This window comes from Urocitellus parryii, chromosome 3 (genome assembly GCF_045843805.1).
Source record: "Urocitellus parryii isolate mUroPar1 chromosome 3, mUroPar1.hap1, whole genome shotgun sequence".
NCBI classification, from domain to species: Eukaryota; Metazoa; Chordata; class Mammalia; order Rodentia; family Sciuridae; genus Urocitellus; species Urocitellus parryii.
In genome coordinates, this window is record NC_135533.1 from 132829496 (window position 1) to 132835654 (window position 6159).

At 45.8% G+C, this 6159-nt stretch overlaps 1 pseudogene; it reads right to left on the reverse strand.

Moving 5' to 3' along the window:
- Positions 1 to 220: 220 nt before the first annotated feature.
- On the reverse strand, positions 221 to 3685 carry LOC144253757 (transmembrane protein 132B pseudogene; annotated as a pseudogene).
- Between the last annotated feature and the right edge of the window lie 2474 nt (positions 3686 to 6159).

Below are 6159 nucleotides of genomic sequence, written 5' to 3' on the forward strand. Positions count from 1 at the left end.
GCACTGGTAATGAGCGAGTACCACGTGGTGCATGAGTACTGACCCAGTTCTGTAGCAGTACTACAGGGGCCATGCCAGGTGCTCATCCTGGCTTACACACAAGCTGCACTAACGCTTCAGGCCACTTCCATGTGCCCCCTGCCCCATCACACCAGGCTTCAACAAATAAATCCTTATTAAATCACCCTCTGTTGCTGAACAAGCTCATGGCTCCAGCTGTTTAAAAAACAGAAGGCACATCAGTTAATTCAAATATAACACAGTATATTTGAGTCCCCAGCCTCATGTCCTGGCAGACCCACTTGATGTTGTCATCACTGTCAAACAGGATGGAGTTGTGTACGGGCCGGGTCCCCATCCTCAGGGAGAATGGTGGTGTAGGAAGTAAATTTGACCCTCTTCCTCTTTGGGCCAGAAGAGTTTACAGGTTCGTTTTTCATCTCTTTCTCATAGACATAGTCAGAAGGTCTGAGCAGCTGACTGTGGAAGGGCTTCTGGGAACCTCCGTTTAGCAGGAAGTTCCTCTCCTCGAACTGCAGCCCCCTGTCTATCATGGTCGTGCACTCCTCCGAGGGGAGCGTGATGTCCACTGGGTTCTCCAAAAGCTCCACCTCGTTTCCAAGCCAGACCCAGTCGTGGGAGTGGGGGATGTTGCCCTGCTCGCTCACCACAAGCCTTTTGTGTCTGTACTTCCAGGCAAAGCCACGCAGTTGATCAGGAAGACCAGGATGGCCAGGCAGAAGACGCAGAGCAGGGCGTACATGCCGATCTCCAAGTCCATCAAGCCCCTGGAGGCCACTGTAAGGTCACTAGGGTTACTGGATTCTGGAAATTTCCCCTGGGTGGGGAAGCTGGTGAAGACGTCTGCACCACCACTCTTGAGCAGCTTTTTGTCCTTCCCCTCCCCAGGCAGTGGCAGGGCTGTGCTGCTGTTGGTCCTGTCCTCTGGGCTAGCGGGGCCTCCACGCTGGAACCACTCCTGGACCTCTCGCTCCTGCTCCCTTCCCACTCTATGGAGTTGCTCAGGTAATCTTTGTATTCCCGGTTCACGCCCTCGATGTCATTGCTGCCTCCTCGGGGCTCCTCCTCGATGCCTGGTGCAAACCTGACCTTGATGCTTCCTTTACCCACAGCAAGAACACTTTTCCTCTTGGTCTTCTGTCAAGGCTCGCTGATCATCATCTCCAACTTGATCAGGGGCCCTTGTCCTTCGCCCTCTGCAACCACAACTGGCCACTGGGACTGTACATTTGGTTGAAGAGATACCACCATTTCATCCAATGACGAGACAGTTACAGAAAAATCCTTTGGATCATAAATGTCTAAGTGTTACTTACTGAATTGAACAAAATTAAAAGAAAAAAACCCCAAAATATTTGTTGTGATAACTCTTCTTCACATTTGCAAATTTTTATCACAGAAATGTTAATTCCCAAACATTCTTTAAGTGTATATAATTAGAAAAAATAAGCCCCAATGCTCTGTAACCTTAATCCATACTTGAGATACACTGGACTGTCATTAATAATGATCTACATCCCAGTAACATGACAAACAATACAGTTTAAAAAGGGCAGGAAAATACACATAGTTTATTTCATGTCCTACAACTGAATTTTGCTGTGACCCTTCTTAAAGCTTTTTGAAAAATTAGGCCATTCATCTAAGTCATTTCCAAGGGCAACTAATCAGCCATCATCCAATATATCATTTGAACTATGATACCTTAGAAATTCAATGCAGATAAAGCCACACAGTGCTGGCTGAAGGTTCTTGGGGGGAAATGCACTATAATCCTATCCCACTCGAGAGACACAATGCCCCTGATATCTTCTTAAAGTGATTCACTAAAACTCTGAAAATGTGTGAAAGTTTTAGAATTGTCCATAATTACAGTAAGTAGACAGCAATTTGGTGCCTACTTACAGTAGCTGAAATGGAATTTCTAAATGTCAAAAGCTGCCTGCTTTCATAAAAATGGAAAAATACAATTCTCTGTCATGGTCTACGGTAGACAGTCAATTGCACAGATGAACTTGCTGCTGAGAAAATGGCACAGGGACCTGTGATGGACATTTAAAGAGCATCTGAGAAGAAGTGTTCCCCATGCATTGGGGGCAGACTGGGGAAGAGGCAGGGAGACATGTCGGGTGCCATCTCGGCTGCACATGCCCTCTGCTGATCACCTTTGGGACACGAAGACTGAGAGGGACAAGCTCTCTCCATTAGCCAGGGTGTTAAAGATCTCTGGGAACTCATCTCTTTAGGAACTTGAAGAATCTCCCAGGGAACCATTCTCTTATCTCTGGTGGAACTTGAGAAGAGAGTGAGGAGGGAGAAGCAGTCCATGTCTGGCATTTGCTGTGGACAAGCCACACTGGAAATTCACTGTCTTTTCTGTCTAGATGGAGGACATTCTAAAGTGACACCAAGAACTCTTGTCTCTGCTTATTAAGGTGCCACCAAATAAAAAGCACCAAAGGTGAAATAGGTGTAAGAAAAATGAACCTCTAAATTACAAGCATGTTTTATTTTTAATTGAAATTTTATCACAATCATTAAAACACTGTAATTAATGTTTACACCAAAATATTTCCTAATTCACTTTCAAAAGAAAATGTTTGCTGAAATGCTTTTTAAAACTTTCAATAATTGCTTGATTTCACCTTCCAGTTAAAGCATTCCTAAAAAGGACAACTTACAGCATTTTTTCTTTGACTTAAAGAATAAATTGATTTTAAAGAGTAGTAACTGTGTGTATGCTTTCAAAAAGATTTTGATTGATTTAGCACTAAAGATTATTACAAAAATGATGCAGATCTTGGTGCTGGATATTCAGAATAAAGAATCATAAATTAAAAAATTAATCTGTGCTCAGAGAGTGATGCAAAGATAGGAAAGCTGTTTAGAAGATGGTTCCATCATTCCCTCCACCCCATAACCCTAAAAGTATGGCCTCCACGTTCATGCACAAAGGTGGGCAGTCCCTATGACAGATCTGAGGGCCCCAGGAAAGCACAGCAGGAAAGCGGGTTTTATGGCCTAAAACTATCAATTCTTCCTTCTATTTGTAATTTAGTTCTAGAGGACATATTGCATTAAAGCTGCATGAATTAAACAGACATTAGAAAACAACTCAATTGTAGACTAACACTTTACAGTGAGAATTTATAGTTTTTATTGAAAATGTCTGTTGCTCAATTTCCAAAATATCATTCCATCAGTATTAGCTAGAAAATACTTACCACAGGTGCATGAGGAAAGATACAAGATCTGGTAATTTCATATTTTCAGCAAGAAATCATTTTTTTCATGTTCTTAACCACTGCCCATGTCCAATACAGTTAAAGAATTCAATTCCAAGTTTAGAAAATAAAATTCTCACGGTTTCTCTGTCTTCAGTTAGTAACACAGAAAGTGGAGGCTTATATTTGTAGGAAAACAGCTTTCATTCATTTTTCAGCTTAGCTTTTTCTACTAAAAGAGGTCACATTGATGATGTTCATTTATTTTTTCTCAGCATCATCTTGTGAGATATAAAAGTGCAGATCATTGTTTTCATGTCACAGACAATGACTAGCTGGGAGAGGTTAGGGCTCCTGCCTGTGCTACCCATACACCAAATGGCCTCAGAAACCTTCCACTCCCCAATCTTTCAGTCTGCACCTTCAGCCACCTGAGCCATCATGACATTCCTAAAGGGCACTCATTTCTCTTAAGTCCAAGGAGCTTTGGGAATGTGACTGGATGCCACAGTCCACATTCCGTGGGCAGCTGAGTGCCTCTAATGTCTTCTCATTCCTGTGGCTGCACATCAAGTACTGTGGCTCCTTCTCAAAATCAGGATCCTCCTAACTTGAGAGGCTCCAGTAAAACCCAGGACACAGAGTTGTCTTGGTGTTTCTTCCTGCTGCAGATATTAGCGTCCACTCAAAGTCTCACTGGACTCCTCTTGGTGACCATCACGGCTCCCCAGAGAAGTGAGGCAAATGCTGGCTGTGGTCAGGAGGGCAAAAGAGACCTCCATGCGGGGCTTCCTGGTTCTCCAAGAAGGGGCAGCAGACACCAGATCCTCCTCATTCCAACTCCATCTTGGTTTGGGGAATCAAGGTTGGAGGCAAAGCTCAGACCCAGCAGGGAGCGCGGGAACCCCAGGCCCTGGCCTGTCTCGTCCTAGGCAAGAAGCCTGCCTAGGGGGTCATGTGGCTGCTTGGGAGTGGACATGGAGCCAGGGAGCTGAACATACTCTATGCCCAACTCCTTCCTTACCTGGTGCATCACAGAAGCCATGGGCCCAAACCTGCAAAACAGTGACCAAGTCTAAAGTCATTTATGATGTCACTGTGAGAGTGAAGAGAGCTAATTCATGCAAAAACATCACTGAGAACATTCCAGGTTGAGGAAAATATCAAGACCTTCCCTGTCCCCTGCCTGTAGTCACCTTTGAATGTCCCCCCAAAAAAACATCCTGGGAATGCTGGCTTCTTTGGGAGTGGCTGGCTCAGGGGAACTTGGTGATCTCTCTTATCTCCAGGTGCACATCCTCTGGGGGTCTGGCCAGTCCTTGGGGGGATGAAGCCAGGCTAAGTCCTGAGGGCTGTTGGAGCAGTGTCTTCTGTGTTCTATTTGCTGGTATTTAAAGAGGCCCACTGGAAGCAAGAACTTTGGAGCCTCAGTGGTGGAGAGGACGCTCTGCCAGGACTCCCCAGTCTGGACCCTGAGAAGAAGGTCGCACAGCTACCTGGCTTCAGGGGTTGGTGCTTCACCAACCTGGTGGGAAATTCTCTTCCCCCTCTCTCCTTCCACTGTGTTTTCATGTTATTGCTGAAGTCAATGCTGCTGTGTATAAGAAGAGAGCCTTTACTGCCTAATTCAGCAGCTTCAATGTCACAGACATCTTAGAGCAGGCCCATGGGCACTCCCCACATTGGCTCACGGCCCCCATTGGATGCTCTACTCACACAGCCTGGCTCTGTTCTCTCCCACTCCTATTATTATCATGGTTCTTTTTGATCTGAGGAGCTTCCTAACAGGGAAGATGGGCAGGGCTGCCATCAGCGCAGCCAGGAACTCACAGATTCCAACACCAGAAGCTAAGGACTTTATTTATAGAGATAAGCTCCTTAGCCTCTCATTCAGTCTTTGATCCCAAGACTGGGGAACAAAGGTGGCCACACACACACCTCAATTTGCACTTCTATTCTGTCTGGAAAACCAGAACCTCAGCCCCCAGACCACCCAGTTCTGCAATCTGGTTAAGCCTACACACTAAGGAATCTGCTGACTCGAACACTCCGTTTCTTGAGCCCACAACCATTTCTAAAGTCAAGTGTGTGTGTTGGGGGTGGGACACTGATCACTTAGCTCTTTGTGGTGCTTAGAGAAGTTTTATCTTTATTTTCTCCTCCCCCACTTCAGAGTGTTTGCAATGGGGCTCTCATCAGTCTCTCTGAAATACTAGTTGTGGAAATACCATTATAAAAAGTAAGTTGCTGGTGCTAAAAAATTTTTAGGACAACGCTGGGGAGCAAGAGATTACAGGTTCACTTCTAGAATGACCTCCAAAGCAATGAGCCAGCTACTGTCCAAGTGAGGGTGCCATCATAGTTTCACAGGTCAGCAAGGAGGTCACGTGCCACACCAGCCTGCATACCCCTACAGCTTCAGAGATCATGCCTGCATGGGCTCCTTGCCCTCTCCTAGTGGCAGAGGTCTTAGCCTGGGTATTGGAGAGGGTGCAGGTTCTGGGTGCGTGGTGTGCCTGTTGCTCAGCAACATCTCACCACCACCTGTCTCCACATGGATCCTGAAGCTTGTCACCTAATGCAGCTTCTCCTGTCTCACATTCAGAACCTGGTCCTGGAACACAAAGGGGATCTCTCAGGCCCTGTAGGTCCAGGTGCTCAGGGATTCTCCAGTATCCAGCAATCCACACCTGGCCTCAAGGATCTTCGAGGTTTCTGTTGGTTCTCCACTGAGAAGCTGCTCTGACTCCCAGATTTTGTCCTTTCCTCTGACTATGGAAGACACAGTGATGGCCACAGATTTTCTCACACAGTGAGAAGAGAGGAGGCTCCTGATTGGTTCCACAGTTCAGGGATGTCACTTCAGATATCTGCATTTTGTCTCAGGACTTCTGCTGTCTTTTTGAACGTATTG